An 18,058-nucleotide genomic window follows, 5' to 3' on the forward strand; every position below is an offset into this window, starting at 1 on the left:
CTTGAACCTAAGCAGGTAACGAGGAGTCCCTCGTCCTCTGCCTCAACTATGAGAAGCCTTTCTCTTCACATGAATACTGCCCTCTGTACTTGTTTCCCACTGGCAAGGGATCTGGCAAATGGGAAGATTTTGTGATATGCACCGTGACTTTCCTGACTTCCAGAATTGCTATTTAATATCTTTATTGCTATTCCCCAGCAGAAAAACATGGTTCCTGGGGCCGGCCCCATGGCCGAGTGGTGAAGTCCACATGCTCCACTTTGGTGGCCCAGGGTTTCGCTGGTTCGGATCCTGGGTGCGGACATGGCACCGCTTGTCAGGCCACGCTGAGGTGGCGTTGCACATGCCACAGCTAGAAGGACCCACAACTGAAATATACAACTCTGTACTGGGAGGATTGGGGGAGAAAAAGCAGAAAAAAAGTGGTTCCTATTACTATAATTGTCCACTTGCTGCTTGAGCTTCTGAGCTCGCCATGGACCAGACTACACATGGAGTCAACTTGCCAAGGCTCAGTTTCACTTACTGCATTTTCCTCCCTCTCCTCCTTGGTTGAATATCACTGTAGTCCCAGGATATCTCATACCTATGCCCATCCAAATTTAACATAGCCACCATCCTGTCCTTTTAAAAACTCCTTTAATAACTTGTCAATATGTACTGAATAAAGTCCAAACACCCTGCTCCCAATTGAAGTTTCTCAACAATCTGGTCTTAAGTTTCAATTATCTATTACTGTCCAACAAATCTCATCACTGAGCTGCCCCTGGAATATTACTGATCTTCTCCCTACATCTGGGCTTCACCTGACAATTCTTTCTTAACCAAGCATAACCAGCTACCTCCCCTCCTTATACTAAAATCGTATTCCCATTTCAAGACCCAACTGAAATCTTACCTTCCTTCCAAAGTGGTTGATTTAAGGGTACCCTCCCCAGGCTGAGAAGAGGACATAAAGAGGTGACAGAAGCTACACTAGGAGAGAGTGCCACAGAGGAAGGGACCTCAGACATGATAGATTATAAGTCCTCTTGAGAGGGAAGCCATAAAGAGCACATGCTCATCCTTTGTCCAAGAGGCCTTGTAGACTTTTCTCCTTTATCAGACAAGAACTAGCTCCTCGTAAAGCCAAAAAGCATTGTTTGTATTACCCTAAATTCCCTTTTTAATTAGTGATGGTAAGATCAGAAGCAGTGCAAATGAAAATGGCATAAAAACACAGCCTATCACTTTTAGAAGTGTTAATGAATGCCCCGTGGATTTTTTTTTTTAATTGCATGAGAACAGACAAGGAAATGTCTCCATAAAACTGTCGCTTCTCAGGGAAAAGTGTTAATGCTATGTAAATTACAATTTGAAAGTCTCCTTAACTGAAATCAGCAACACCAAGAACTGTGCATAGGGAAGACACAGCTCACCAGCCCTGAGAACAGAGCTGTCCAACCTGCTGATCACTGTAGGTATCTGTAGCTTAGCCATTGTAGGCAACTCTCTCATTTTATGTTACGACGATGTCAGCAAGGAGTTCTAATCGACTTCAAAGAGATTTTCCCGACTTCAAAGAGATTTTCCCTGGTTGGGAACCCGTGATGGGGGCATTGTGGGGGGAGGGTGGGGCACAAACTGGGTTTCTTTCCTTGAGAAAATTTCAACAAGGCTAAAAAATCTTAAGAAATGGAAGTAACTGCACATGCACCAGTAAAGAAACTTCTCATCCAATACGATTCATAAATTTTTCCATTAGACAAATACAATTTTTAAAAAGTTTGAAATGAACTTTTTTTTTAGATTTAGCTACAGATATTAAAACATAAATTTAGTACCATTCCTATTCTCTTTATATTACTCAAATATTAAAAAGGTGATTGTATTTCCATTCTTTTTCTCATTCCTTCCCAGCTTCAGGCAAAAGCTTTTTAATCATATTATCCTCTGGTAGCACAGTTAAAAGAAATCATTAGTCACAGTGTGTATAATCTTTATAAATTTTATCTTAGCATTAGTTAAGAGAAAGCCTGAGGCTTTTCAACCTGGAAAAGATATATTGCTCTGTTAAGATTAATAGATGTATATTATGGAGATATAATTGCTTTAGGGGACCAGCTAGAACACTGAAGCAATTTTAAGAAGAAAAGGAATATTTTACATAGAGAAATGCAAAATCAATAGTTTAAGCTAAAAAAACAAAAACAACTTTTTTGTTTACTTGGAGTAATATTTTCTATACAGAGTGAGTCACCATTTTTCAGAAGTATACATCACAGTTTCACTTATTTGAGAAATATTTACTGAACACTTGCCATGTGCCCTTTGTGTAATGAGCTGTGCAACTTGTGGAAGAAACAGAAACACAACGTTTACCCTCAAGAAATACTGTCCTACAAGGAAGAAGAAGACCGACAATCTAAATATCAGCTCCACGTAAAATGATACATACTGTGATAAAAGCTATTTACACAACGCCACAGGGGAGGAGAACGCAAACATTTACTAAGCTGTGGTGGTGAATGAAAAGGGTGTTTGAAGAAAATTTCATAGAGAAAGTGACCTTGAGCTAGATAGACCTTGAAAGATGAGAATGATTTCATTAAGCAGAGAAATAAACAAAAGTCGCTCTGGACAGCGAGATCAGGCTGAGAAAAGGCAAAGTTAGGAGACTCAAAACAACCTTGCGGGCGCTTTATGTACTCTAGTGCTATGCTTCTCAAAGTGTGGTCCAGAGACCAGCAGGAACAGCATCCCCGGGAGCTTATTAGAAATGCAGAACCTCAAGCCTCACCCAGATCTCCTGAATCAGGGTCCGCATTTTAACTGGATCCCTTGGAAAGCTAAGGACATTAAAATTTGAGAAGCACTGGTCCAGAGCCTAGCGGAGGGAGAATGATGTCAGAGATGAAGATGCAAAGACAGGTAGACGTCCTTGATGTATGCCATGAGGTTTATACTCAGCAGAAGGATTTAAGAGTTTCTTAAGCAAAGGAGTAATAGGATCCGTGACTTATAAAGATAGTTCTAGTGGCAATGTGGAGATATGTTTGTGTGAAAAGAAAATTGGACACAGGAAGATCAGCTATGGGGCTGCAATAACATGAGGAGAATGATAGCTACTATTTATTGAGTGCCTACTACATGCCAGACATTGTTCTATAAACTTTCTATTCTATATCTTCCCATAATCCCCATCCTGCATCTAAGAAACCATACAGGAAAGATTTTTAAAAATTGTCCAAAATTATATAACAAGTAAGTGGCAGAAGAATTTTAACCCCAGTCTAATTTCAAAATTTGAGTTCTACCTCCAAAATATACCCCAAGTTCACCTCCTTCACTTCATCTGCACCCTAGTGGATAGTGTCCCCATCTTTGAATGACCTCGATAGTCTGCTGTAAGCTTCTACTCTTGCTTGCTATCATCCATCTGTTATGCAGCAGTCCAAATGATCTTTTAAAAACAGAAATCCTCTACCTAGCATCGAACATAGAATAAAATATAAGTGTTTTATCCAAAGCCCACAAGTCCATAATAATTTGGTCCCTGCCTATATCTGAGATCTCATCTTGTAACACCCTCTTACACCACTGCATTCGGTCTACTATGCAGTAAATAACATGAAGCTTTTTTGCCATCAAGATTTTGCACTGACGGTATGCTTTGCCTAGGTCACTCTCATCCAGCCCTTTGCATGATGATTGGCTCGAAACCGATAACTTGTTGCTGTCAACAAGCAGGGCTCATCTCTCAGGCCGTGTCCCCTGCAGACCAAGTTCCCTGTTTGCAAAGCAGCTGCTGAGCCTCTCCCTCCTCTTCTAAGCGCATTAGAGCATCTTGTTGGCTCCATTCAGTGGCTATTTTCACAAATGAGTAAAAATTATCAGGATGATTTTGCATTCCCCATTTTAGAAACAAAATATCAAGTGATGGAAAAGTACGTGGAAAAGGAGGAACAGTAATAATACACATTAAAACATCTACCCGCTCAACTATAATGGCTCTCACTTTGAATTAAACCTGAGGGGCAATGGTTATCTGGCAGCTTGTTTTTTTCAAGCGGGCGAAGCAGTTCTCCACTGAATAGCACTCAGTAATCTGCCTCGGTCTAGGACGCAAGGATGAAAGGTCAAGAAGAATGTGCACGAAATTCACATTACAACTCTCTTTGCACACTACTCGGTGATTTAAAATCAGTTTGTATACTTTTTATCCTATTTGCTTACAGATTAATCCTATGAATTAAACATTAGGCAATCAAAACTCTCTACTGTGTTGTTCTTATCACCATATATTCCTTCATTCTCTTTATATTTAAAAAATAAAAAAGCCCTCTCTTGAACCCATTTCTCTCCCGGTACTAAATTACGTGCTACACTTTGTACCAAAACCCCTGCAAAGACCTGAAGTTCACCGCGGTCTGCTTTTGCCTGCACTGTTCTACAGAAACTGCTCTCAGCAACTTCAATGAAATTGAAAAATTCCTTAAAAAACCCAAAGTATCAAATCTCACTCAAGAGGAGACAGACAACTTGAACAGTCCTATATCTATTAAAGAAATAGAATTTGTCCTTAAAAACCTTCCAACAAAGATAATTCCAGGTCCAGATATTTTCACTAGTAAATTCTACCCAGTCTTTAATAAAGAAATATTATAAATTATATACAACTTGTTCCAGACTCTAGAAGGGGAGAAAACATTTCTTAATTTATTTTATAGAGGCAGCTTTACCCTGAAACCAAAACCAGATGATGACATTATCAGAAAAAGAAAAGTACAGACCAATCTCCCTTATGACCACAGATGCAAAATTCTTCGACAAACCATTAGCAAACCCCATCCAGCAATACAGAAAAAGGATGATCCATCATGACCAAGTGGGGTTCTTACCAGTCTATAAGGCTGGTGCAACATCTGAAAATCAACCAATGGGACTTCCACTTGCATTTAAGATTGAGTGCGAGAGGCTAGATTGACACTTCCTCATGAGACAACTGAAAACATATGAAATATATGACAAAACATATAAGACAACAGCACTCAGGACATTGGGTATCAGGCAATGACGGGCAGTGATCCCTCAGAGACAGGGAGCTGTTGATGACCTAGCTCACGGCCTGAAGAAAGTTTCCAGGGCATGGACCAGGGAGGGGGACGTCAGACAGAGCCCAGGCACCTGCTTGAGCTGAGGAAGCAGAGCTGGGAGTCCAGGGGAGTGAAGGTGGCTAAAGTTTGCACCAGGGTACTGAATGGGGCAAAATTTTGCACAGAGAGATCTCCTGAGATCCACAAATGTTTCCACTGAGTATTCAGTCGAGTACTGACCAGTACAGACCTGTGAGGAGACTATCTGAGGGCAGGTGGAAAACCACATGAAAAGATTAGAAAGATAAACAAACACACAGATAAGGAGAACAGATTGGTGGTTACCCTAGGGTAAGGGTGAAAGGGGTAAAGGTGGGCCTGGCCCATAGCTGAGTGGTTAAGTTCACATGCTCCACTTTGGCAGCCCAGGGTTCAACAGCTCAGCTCCTGGGTGAAGACCTAGCAACGCTCATCAGGCCATGCTGAGGCAGAGTCCCACGTAGAAGAGCCAGAAGCACCTACAACTAGGATATATAACTATGTACTGGGGGAGCTTTGGGGAGGGAAAAAAAGAGGAAGATTGGCAACAGGTGTTAGCTCAGGGCCAATCTTCCTCACCAAAAAAAAAAAAGAAAAGAAAAGAAAGAAGTTAAGGGGCATAGTGTACAGTAACAGATAAAAACTACACTATTGGTGGTGAACACGATGCAGTCTATACAGAAACTGATATGTAATAATGTACACCTGAAATTTACACAATGTTATAAGCCAATATGACCTCAATAAAATAAAAAATAAAAAAAGTTAGAAGAAGCAGCGTCCAGAGGCCAAACAAGGTCAGGAATAAAGCCTCTCCAACCATAAGACTGTAAAATCACGTAATCAGTGGTCATTGGTAAGGGTAGTAAGAAGGTTCTTACCTCAGTGGTGGGTGAAAATTAACTCTGGACTAAATACAGCTCTACTTCCGCCTAACCAAGTTTAAAAGCAAGACTCAGATCAAATGATTTCCAACTAACTGTCCTAGAACAAGTACAAGAATATTCAAAGGAATATAAAAATATTCAGCACCCAAGGTAAAATGTACAGTGTTTTATATCAAATACAGGCATACAAAGAAACAGGAAAATATGGTCTATAATGAGAAAAAAAGAATCAATCAATTATAACTCACACATAAATGACACAGATGATAGAACTATTAGACAAGGACATTAAACAAGTTTTTTTTGTTGTTTTGAGGAAAATTAGCCCTGAGCTAACACCTGCCATCAATCCTCCTCTTTTTTTGCTGAGGAAGACTGAGCTAACATACATGCCCATCTTCCTCTACTTTATATGTGGGATGTCTACCACAGCATGGCTTGCTAAGCGGTGCCGTGTGCGCACCCATGATCTGAACCAGCGAACCCTGGGCTGCTGAAGCAGAATGTGCGAACTTAATCACTGCACCACCAGGCCAGCCCCCAGACTAGCTTTTACAACTGTTTTCCTCATGTTCAAGCAGTCAGAAAAGAGATTGAACATATTATGTAAAACATAGAAGATATAAAAGTGACCCACGTGGGATGTCTAGAGATGAAGATTATAATATCTAACAGCAAAAATATATGGGGTGGGATTAATAAATTATACACGGAAGAGAAAAAGATTAATGAACTTGAAGACAGAGCAATAGAAACTATCCAAAATGAAATATATAGAGAAGAAATATTGAAAATGTTAACAGAGTATCTGTCAACTGTGGGATGACCATAAGCAGTCAAATATGCACATAATTGAAGTCTCCAAAAGGGTGGAAGGGGGAAATATTTGCAGCAACAATGGCTGAAAATTTACCAAATTTGATTAAAGTCATAAACTCACAGGTCTGAGAAACTCAACAAACCCCAAGAACAAGAAACACGGAAGAAAAAAACATACAGCAAGCACATTATAATGAAATTACTTAAAGTCAGTGCTAACGAGGAAATCTTAAAAGCTACCTGAGGACAAAGACAGATTTCATACAGAGGCACAAAGATAGGGGGTGATAGGTGATTTCTAGTAGAAAATAATGAGAGCTAGAAGACAAGTCCAGTAATATCTTTAAAGTACTAAAAGAAAAGCACCATAAACCTGAGATTCTTTACCCAGAAAAATATCATACAAAAATCAAGGCAAAATAAAGACTTTTTCAGGCATATGAAAGCTGAAAGTTTTATCACTAGAAGATCATAAACTTCAAAAAATGTTGAAATCCTTCAAGCAGAAGTAAAATAATACCAAATGGAAAGTGGTCTCTACGCAATGGAATGAAGAATGCTGGATATGGTAATCATGAGGCTAAATATAAAGAAGATTTTTTTTTCTAAAGGATTGGTTCCTGAGCTAACAACTGTTGCCAATCTTCTTTTTTTGTTTTTTTTTTAATTGCTTTTTCTCCCCAAATCCCCCCAGTACATAGTTGTATATTTTAGTTGTGGGTCCTTCTGGTTGTGGCATGTAGGATGCCACCTCAACATGACCTGATGAGTTGTGCCATGTCCGCGCCCAGGATCCGAACCAGTGAAACCCTGGGCCGCTGAAGCGGAGCACGTGAACTTAACCACTCGGCCACGGGGCCGGCCCCATAAAGAAGATTTTTTAAGTTATTATTTAAATATCTTAAAATATAATCATCTGCTGAAAGTAAAAATGACAACAATGTATTAGGGGCTTAGTAGCATACGTAGAAGTAAAACGTTTACCAACAATAGCACAGAAAGGGAAGTAATGGAAGTATACTATATTTAACGTTCATATTCCATATGTAAAGTATTAAAACATCCCTTGGAGGTAGGCTGTGATAAGTTAAAGATGTATATATTCACTGTAAAATAACCACTAGAACAATACAGCAGAGGGTTATAACCAGTAAGCTAAGGAGGTGAAATGGAATCCCAAAAAAGTACATAATTAATCCATTTGATGACAAAAATAAAAAAGAGGTGGAAAGAAATAGCGTAGATATCTGATATAAGAGGTTAATTTTGGAATTTCATAATATTAATTTCTTGCTCTTAGTGCACTGAATTATATTTACAATAATATAATTTTCTCTCTACGTGCTATATTATAATCACTTCAAATGTCGCAGTCATTTAAAAAAGTAAATCAACACATTTTCTTATGGACTACATTATATTTTAAATTATAACATTTGTTTCCAAGTCTAATCAAAGATTTTTCTTTTTGAATTATGATCATTCTCAAACATTCTCAAACAATGCTCAAATTATCTCTATAGAAAATAAAAAATATAAAACAGATGTGTCAATACCTCATAAAATAAAATAAGCACATATCCTCCAAGTTACATCTAGCTTCCAGACAACTGGGCAGGAACATTCTGTAGGGGCATCAAGAATGCTGACAACTGAGCATTTCTATACTCCAGTAATGAACCAACAGAAAAAGAACTCAAGAATACAATACCATTCACAATCGCAACAAAAAGAATAAAATACCTTGGGGTAAATTTAACTAAGGAAGTGAAGGACTTATATAATGAAAATTACAAGGCCTTTCTGAGAGAATTGGATAACGACATAAGGAGATGGAAAGACATTCCATGTACATGGATTGGAAGAATAAACATAGTTAAAATGTCTATTCTACCTAAAGCAATCTACAGATTCAACGCCATCCCAATCAGAATCCCAATGACATTCTTTACAGAATTAGAACAAAGAATCCTAAAATTCATATGGGGCAACAAAAGACCCCGAATTGCTAAAGCAATCCTGAGAAAAAAGAACAAAACGGGAGGCATCACAATCCCTGACTTCAAAACATACTACAAAGCTACAGTAATCAAAACAGCATGGTACTGGTACAAAAACAGGTGCACAGATCAATGGAACAAAATTGAAAGCCCAGAAATAAAACCACACATCTATGGACAGCTTATCTTTGACAAAGGAGCTGAGGGCATACAATGGAGAAAAGAAAGTCTTTTCAACAAATGGTGCTGGGAAAACTGGAAAGCCACATGTAAAAGAATGAAAATTAACCATTCTTTTTCACCATTCACCAAAATAAACTCAAAATGGATTAAAGACCTAAAGGTGAGACCTGAAACCATAAGGCTTCTGGAAGAAAATGTAGGCAGTACACTCTTTGACATCAGTATTAAAAGGATCTTTTCGGACACCATGCCTTCTCAGAGAAGGGAAACAATAGAAAGAATAAACAAATGGGACTTCATCAGATTAAAGAGCTTCTTCAAGGCAAATGAAAACAGGATTGAAACAAAAAAACAACCCACTAACTGGGAAAAAATATTTGCAAGTCATATATCTGACAAAGGCTTAATATCCTTAATATATAAAGAACTCTCACAACTCAATCACAAAACATCAAACAACCCAAACAACAAATGGGCTGGAGACATGAACAGACATTTCTCCAAAGAAGATATACTGATGGCCAATAGGCACATGAAAAAATGCTCATCATCGCTGATCACCAGGGAAATGCAAATCAAAACTACACTAAGATATCACCTTACACCCGTTAGAATGACAAAAATATCTAAAACCAATAGCAACAAATGTTGGAGAGGTTGCAGAGAAAAAGGAACCCTCATACACTGCTGGTGGGAATGCAAACTGGTGCAGCCACTATGGAAAACAGTATGGAGATTCCTCAAAAAACTAAAAATAGAACTACCATACGATCCAGCCATCCCACTACTGGGTATTTATCCAAAGAGCCTGAAGTCAGCAATCCAAAAAGTCATGTGCACCTCAATGTTTATTGCAGCACTGTTTACAATAGCCAAGACGTGGAAGCAACCTAAGTGCCCATCAACAGACGAATGGATAAAGAAGATGTGGTACATATATACAATGGAATACTACTCAGCTGCAAAACAGAACAAAATCATCCCATTTGCAATGACATGGATGGACCTTGAGAGAATTATGTTAAGTGAAATAAGCCAGCAAGAGAAAGATAATCTGTGTATGACTCCACTCATATGAGGAATTTAAAACTATGGACCAAGAACAGTTTAGTGGATACCAGGGGAAAGGTGGGGTGGGGGGTGGGCACAAAGGGTGAAGTGGTGCACCTACAACATGACTGACAAACATTAATGTACAACTGAAATTTCACAAGATTGTAACCTATCAATAACTCAAAAAAAAAAAAAAAAAAAAGAATGCTGACAACTGGTCAGTCCCATTCCTTCTCTGTAATTCAAACTGGAGACAAAAAAACATGAAAGTCAAATGGCAGGAAATTTGATTTGACCTTTCTATCTAAACCTTCTGTTATCTAAATTTGAACCTTTTCACTGACTAGTAGGTTATCTATATAGCAGTATCAATTATCATTTTTTGTTCAAGGATGAGACTACATGTGTTCCTGGTACTTCCTCTGAGGATGGCTCAGTCTTCTGAATCAGCTGCCTCTTCGCTAACTACTTCAGATTTGAGGCAGGGGGTGGGGGGTGGGGAAGGGCTGGCTAAAATGATTTCTCACACATTGATAGATAGAGAATATATCTCCTGGGAGGGGAGCTCCATTTACCTGGCTTTCGGTTCCATGTGGCAGTTTATCCACTGAAGCCACCTTTCTGACTTCTGCTCCAACCAGATAAGGAATGATTAAGAGGGAGGCTTGTACTTATTGGCTGTGCCAGTGGTAAAGAGCGTAACCCTGTGTAAATTAGGGGTGCACACCAATTAAGCCACAGATCTCAAGAAATCCACATTGTTATTTTACCCAGGTAAAACTGGTAGATTGATTAATGAACAAACTACAATTAGTGGAGGCTTCTATTATGAAAAGAAGAAGTCTCACTTTTGGACTAAGCAAGGTAGAAATACCACTCAAGAACCCATGGAATCCAGAGGCTAAGGTTCAATTTAAAATCTTATGTCTGAAATACTCTGATTCTAGGAATCAGTTTTCTCTTTAATCAAGGTGCCATACTGACTATTTTATCCTCTCAGAATCCTGCGCCTGTCTCTAGATTGGTTCCAGACTCAGGATGAGGAGAAAGGAATAGCACTTATTGATCTGCTTAGACTCCAATATCTGGTAAATGAGCAGGGAACCACAAGAAATAATTAGGAAATGAATGAGGGAGGGAACAAAATAGCATGGGAAATCAGAGTTTTGATCCAGGGCTGGGGCTTTCGTGTGTTGGGCTATGGAGCCTTTCAAGCCTGGGTGAGGCAGAGTTGGGTAGGGAACTTGAGAATCTTGGCAGCTCTGGCTGACCTTCCAGGTGTGCCTGAAGTAGGGATTTGGTGATTTTAGGCATTGTTGGGTGAAATAATATTTGCAGCTTTTACAGTGTCTTTGAGCGAAGTCTTCAGGCCTGCACTTTAAAGTTCAAAGGCAGACATGTGGCATGGCCTTGAGACATGGCTGCTAGCTGGGCCTTGTCTGCTTCTCAGATGTGTGTCACCTGCTCTGGGACCCTCAGGTGTGTAGTCACCATTCTTGGTGTGAGCTCCACAGGGCTGCAGAGTGGGAAAAGAACAAAGACCAAAAGAAACCCTTTATAAGAGGAAAACTGTCTTTTCACATGGTCCACTCAAGTCAAAGAGTCTTCATCAGCAGATGCAAATGCACCCCAGAGGGTTCTGTTGCCTACACAGAAGATAAATGATGAGGAAGATGAGCAAAACAAAGGAAGTTATGGAGAGTTCTTCGATGATAATTATGACTATCTACAGCACCTGAAAGAACCATCGGGGGCCCTCCACATTTGTTCCCCAAAACGGCTTAAGTACACGTAACAGGAGAGGTGAGAAAGAAGAAACTTCAGTGATTCCAGGCCCTGGAATTAATTTCCTTAATCAGTATTTGCATTTGTTTGAGGAAGATATTGGATTGGTAAATAAATCCAATTGAGTGCTCCTGTTTTGGGCCCTCAATTGGATTTGGATCCTGACATTTTTGTAGCTCTTGGCGATAATTTTGACTTTGATAATTCAGATAGTGTATGTGAATATGATTTTATTATTCAGGCTGATGAGGAAAAAGAGAAGAAGAGAAAATGGATGTACAAAAAGCTGAAGCTGAAAATGGCAGTGAGTGGGAAGATATGGCGATGGGAAGGAAAATGATAGGGAGGAATGAGGACTATGATTTTCAAAGCCCATTATCAGACGAAGACGACTTGTCTGCCTGGGTACACTTCATAGAAAGTCACTTTTTTAGGAAAGAAAAATGACAGAGTATTCTATCACTTCCTCAGTCATGAAAAGAAATGAGTGGCCAACTCTACATGAGAAGTGTGAGAAGTTTTATGAGCAATATGATGAGGATAAGATCGCCAAACCTTATCAATGCCAAATTGGAGGTTTCCATTCATGTAGATAGCAACTGGTGACATGAAGTTTTGAATGATTGACATAAAGAGAAGGCAGAGAATTCTATAAAGCTGAATACTCTTTAAGCCTCTGAGGATAAAGGTATGGCAGTAAACAAAATTTATGAGTCTGAGTAGGAAGAGACCATTCCTGTAGTTTCAGAGGAAGCAAGAGAAGGGGGATTACGAATTCATTTCTAGCACATGCTCACACTTACACAACCATCCTTAGCTTATCAAGTATCAACTAAAGTCCAAACAAATCCAAATATTTTCTAAAACAGGAATATCCCTCAATGGTTTATCAAAGAAAGGACTCATGGCAAAGCAAATTAATAAATGCAGATTGTTAACGGCAGTGATCTGCCTGAGGTATGAAACTAATCACCTTCTAAAAATGAAAGCAAAGAAAATAAGAGAGCCAGAAAGTAAGTTAGAAGAGCAGAAGGAACAGAGAGTGTAGATGAAAGCTAACAAACTAGGCTTCAAATTGAAGAAAAGAAGGCAGGAAAAGGAGGGACTGAATGGGAAGAATGTTGAGGGTCTAAAGTGATGACAACAGGACATTTAGGAAAGGTACATTTCCCATTAGGGACTCCTCATGATGTTCAATGATGCCTTAGAAGCTTTAAGTGATAAAACTCTGCCATTTTTACTGACAGGTACTGAGAAAAAGTATAGAGTTTGAATTAATTTTATACCAGCAAGTTTTCCCTGCTGACCATCTACATATTGTCATATTTTTATTTTTATTTTAATATCTATTCAAGTCGTTTTTAACATTTAATTAACTTTAATGTTATGCTATAAGCTTACATTAACTCTAAAATAAATGATTTTACAATCAATGGAAAATATCTTCACGACTTGAAAAAAAATCCAAGGGCAACAAAGTTCCATAAGGACTATAATAGTGATGGGCGGAGTTCTAGTTTTAAGTTCCTAGGGCAGGCCCTTGACAGGCTGCTGTAGATCAGCTGCCCCAAATAATTTTCCTTTTTTAATTCGGCTTTAAACTATATTCAGAGCCAAGCAGGAATCTGTGGAAGAGCTCACTGCTCGAGTCATGTGGTTTTGCTCATGGCCTCCAGGTTATCCTCTCGCTGCCACATCACCAATTGTCTTTGATGCATAGATTCTGGTGGTAGGTTTAGATACCAGAGACCAAACTATTATTTCACCAGGAGAAGAGTGATAGATTTTATCAATGAACAAATAAAAATGGAGGAGACTCTTATTATAAAGAGACTATGTCACATTTTCTTAAGGTAAAGAAACAATTCTGAAAATAAGGCAAGGGAAGTATAAGAAAGCAATTTCACAGGGCTGCTCCTGGAATATACTGACTCTAGAAATCAGACATGCGCTAGAAATTAAGAAGGAAGAGGAGTGGTTTGAAAAATATGCTTGAGTCTTATTAGCAGAATAGGAGAAGTTTGAGCGTAATAACCAGGAAAGAAAGAGAGTATCACTAAAATTGAAGGAAACAGAAGAAAGACTGAGATTTTAAAAGACAAGTGAGACACCAATGAAATGGAAAGTGCGATGATCAGAGGCCAGGCTATATATCTAAAGGCAAAAAGAGGTGCACCCGAGTGGAAAAGCTACTTCTGTTAATGAGCTTATTAGATAAAGGAGGTGATGACTGAAGTGTTATCAGATCAGAAAGTGAGGCTGATGCCCAAAGGCATCTCACAAAGAGTGGCAAGATCTTCAAGAGCAGATTGAAGTAACTACCTAAGAGAACCAGGATCCAGAAAACGATGGAGAAATGTGCTCTTAGTATCCCTGTCAATGCTCCACATACCGACAGGTTCACCAAGTGGATTCAGAAAGACTGTCAATATATAATAGGGCAAGGAAGACCACTGTTAAGTGGTACTTACCGTTAAGTGAGCTTCACGCTAAAACAGTTACTATAAATGGGATGCAATTATTACCTGTGTCCCGAGAAACAGACATATAAAATTTACCACATTAGGTTCCTAAGGAAGTCCAGGGAAGATGAGATATTCTAAAACAATATAAATATTAGCTATTATCATTTTTATTATTATCTCTATGATGACTACTAATATAATTACTGTTACTACTATTGCTGTGGCTACTGAAACGGTACCATGCAAAAAAAAAAGATAGATTCAGTCTGGTTCTGTCTAGGAGATAAAGTAGGATAGGATTTGTGGACTACTTTTGGCCAACTCAGAACTTATTTTTTATCTCTTATTATGGGGAGACTCATAGGTCAGAATCTAGTAAAGGATATTAGTGAAACAAATATGTGGGCCCCAAATAAAGAAAAAAACTCAGATTCAGCAAACAGTGCTATCACTGCATGAGATAAAAGAAGAAAATAAGCATATTACTCTGTTAAAAATTAATTAACTTGCCCTTCCTAAAAGGGGTATGGGAAAATCAAAAGTCAAAGACTAGGGGCATGTTCTACTTCGGTAGTTCTGGAACATTTGACAAGTCCTGACAGTGTCTTGAGTTAGGGATATTGATCTTAACTATGCCTTTAGTTTTCAAAAACCTCCAAAAGAGCTCCCCATTACTAATTAGCTGTGTTAGCCAGTCTCAAAGATGCCCCCAATGATCCCTGCCTCATGACATTCACACCCTTGTATAGTTCTCTCCCATATTGTATGTGAATTGGTCAGTGGGACCAATAGAATATTACAGAAGTGATAATATGTCACTTTCAAGGTTAGGTCATAAAAGATATTGTGACTTTCTCCTTGCTCTTTCTCTTGAATCACTCTCTAGTGCAGTGAACATGTATGATTTTTGTGTTCTCTATAATGTTTATATTTTCCAAGTTTTCTAAAATTGGTGTTGTTTTAAAATTTAAGATTAGAAAAGGCAATGATGTATTTAATAGGCAGAGAGGAGAGAGAGAGAACATGCATGGCCGAGGGAGTGGCTTGAATGAAGCTACAGTATCAGAAGTGAGTGGGTTTGCCCCTGAGTGAGATTGGCATCCCTCAGAAGCAGACCCTGAGACTAGGACTTGATGCAGGTGGCCCCTGGAAGCACCAGGACAGAAGTGGAGAGGTGAGACCAAGATGGGAAGGAAGGCAATACGAGGAGTGTTCAAGATTAAGATACCAGTGTGGGCAACCAGGACTCAAGTTCACTGGAAACTTCTGGGACACCCACCCAAGGGAGGAAAAAGGCTGGAGAATTTAATCACCAACTCTTTCTGTTGTTGGTTGAGGGCCATTACCAGCAGTATTTACAGTGCTCCAATGTGTCTGGGCTGAAGGCAATCCTGCAGCCAACGTGCTTGTGGTAAGAAATGCACAGAAATGCAGAGGATTGGGGAAAGACGGTCACACACACTGGCAGGGTTTGCTGATGTGCTGCATCAGCAGAGGATACATGCAGGAGACACTGGCCAGTGACGCTGGGATGATAGACTGGGATTGGCTTGTGGCTTCGAATTCTTAAATAAAAAACTTGGGCTTTATTTTATAAGCAATGAAAGAACTGAAGAGTTTATTTACAAACATTTTACTATGCAGAATTTCAAACATTTATAAGATTATTTTAAAAAAAACAGTATAGTGAACCTCCATGAGCCCATCACCTAGTCCCAGTAAGCATCAGCTCTGACCTATCTTACTCTATCTACACTCCCACCCACGTTTTCCCATTCCATATTATTTGAATCAAATCCTAGACACCATATCAATTATTTATAAATATTTCAGTATGTTTGTGTAAAAGACAAGGACCTCTTTTTATTAATCCAACTGTAATATCACCATCAAATCTTAAAAGATAACAGTTTCTTAATACCATCAAATATCCAGGCAATGTTCAAACTATTAACTGACTGAAAGTTTTTAAGAGAAGAATTATGTAGTGAAAGCAATTATTTAGAAATGTTGCTCTCACACCAGTGTGCAGGATGTATTAAAGTCAAGAGATCCAGCCCAGGGAAGTGGGGAGGGAGTAAAAGGTCATCATGACAGGACAGACATGAGATATCCAATGTGTGAGCTAGTGTGATGGTAATCAGGATGGAAACATGGACCCTGAGTGAGAGACCTGGTAGGACCCAGAAAAAGCCAGGATGAAAGCAGCACAAAAGTTGGAAGAACAGTACTTCCACCAGGACACACAGGTAAGCATAAGAGATCACTCATATAGTATGAAAGATGATGAATTTAGTCATAGACCTATTGGCTTTAAAAAAGGATGGGCATCTGGTTGGAAATGTACAGAGAATATCAGGAATATGCAGAAACACCGTTTGGAGGAGAGACTAGGATTGGAGATCTAGATTTGGGAATCACAGAGGTTATGGCTAATTGAAAGAAAGCGTGTGAAAAGAGAAAAATAGTAAAGGGCAGGACAGAACTTCATGCTTGCCTTAAGGAACCAGAAATTAAAACAAAATGTCATGAAAAAAGACAAGAAAGGAACAGTCAAGGAGGTGAGAAAGAAGCAAGAATTGAGATTTTTCACAAAAGCCAATTTCAAGAAGGATAGAGAATCCCAAAATATAAAACGTGCAGGAAAATATTCTGGGGAATCTAAAGTCATCAAATGCTCAGTGGTACTCATTTAGTCATATATTCAGCGACTCTTACCGAGTTCTTATCACATGTCAAACACCGTGATAGCTTCCGGACATAGATGGAAAAGCCAGCCAAGACCCCTCCTTCTCCAAGCTTATAGTGTAGTGAGAGAAGCAGATATTAATTAACTGACTGTGCAAGTAATTATCAACCGCAGTGAGCGCAATGTGGGGAAATCCAAGATGGCAGGAATGAGAGCACCATAGGGGAACTTTATCTGCTCTGGGAGAGTAGGATGGGTAAAGGATGGCTTCCTTGGAATCTTGAATAAATTTGATAGCCACATCCCAGGAATCCTCTAGCACTGCTATTTGACTTACTAGTAAAGACTGACATCATTGTTTTTGTCATTCAAAAAAAGAACATGAAAACATGTCATCCACATTTCCTAGTGGAAATAATTAGACCTCAATTTTGAAAGAAAAGGGATTTTAAGGAGTTTTTATAATCAGCTCATTGTTGAGACATTTTGTACAAATGTTTACAAAGAAAAGAAACCTCACAAAAGCAAGGTGGAGAACATTCTAAATTATTTTTAATAATATCTGACATATTATATGAGTGTCATAAAAGGAAATGCATATTTTGGCTTTGATTTCTGGTATAAAAATTTACCACTGAAACAAATATTTTCTTTTAGAAATCAATATCTTGGTTCTCAGGGCTCAAGCAAAGGTTTTATTTGGAAATTACTTTTCGTTTATACTTATGGTGAGGACAGAAATCGGGACCAGTAGAACACCGTGCCAACAACCACTGATCAAACCTTTATTGTACTGCCATGCTGCCCACATCTACTTTTTATATACACAAAGTTATCTCCAAAAAGATGAAAAGCAAAGGCTTTAATGACCTCATCCGTGCAATAAATAGTAAACTTGAAAGCTGATTTATCTAAGAATTAAGAAATCAGGTTCCAAGACGTGATCTGTGTTTGAATGTTTTAGGAAACGACGTTCATGCAAATTAAACTCTTCCCTTCAGAATGTGCATGGGATTGTTTTATCGTTATTGGAACATTACAATTTATTTTTTTAAAGGAAAAA

The 18,058-nt window shown here is 38.7% G+C and overlaps 1 long non-coding RNA gene and 1 pseudogene across 1 annotated transcript in view; one reads left to right on the forward strand and one right to left on the reverse strand.

Annotated features, from left to right (window-relative positions):
* Window positions 1-18,058, reverse strand: part of LOC139081826 (uncharacterized) — a 50,646-nt gene that overhangs the window by 9,640 nt on the left and 22,948 nt on the right. The window lies entirely within an intron of this gene.
* Window positions 1,512-12,979, forward strand: LOC103540580 (protein LTV1 homolog pseudogene; annotated as a pseudogene).

The sequence above is a fragment of the Equus przewalskii genome, chromosome 2 (genome assembly GCF_037783145.1).
Source record: "Equus przewalskii isolate Varuska chromosome 2, EquPr2, whole genome shotgun sequence".
Taxonomy (NCBI): domain Eukaryota; kingdom Metazoa; phylum Chordata; class Mammalia; order Perissodactyla; family Equidae; genus Equus; species Equus przewalskii.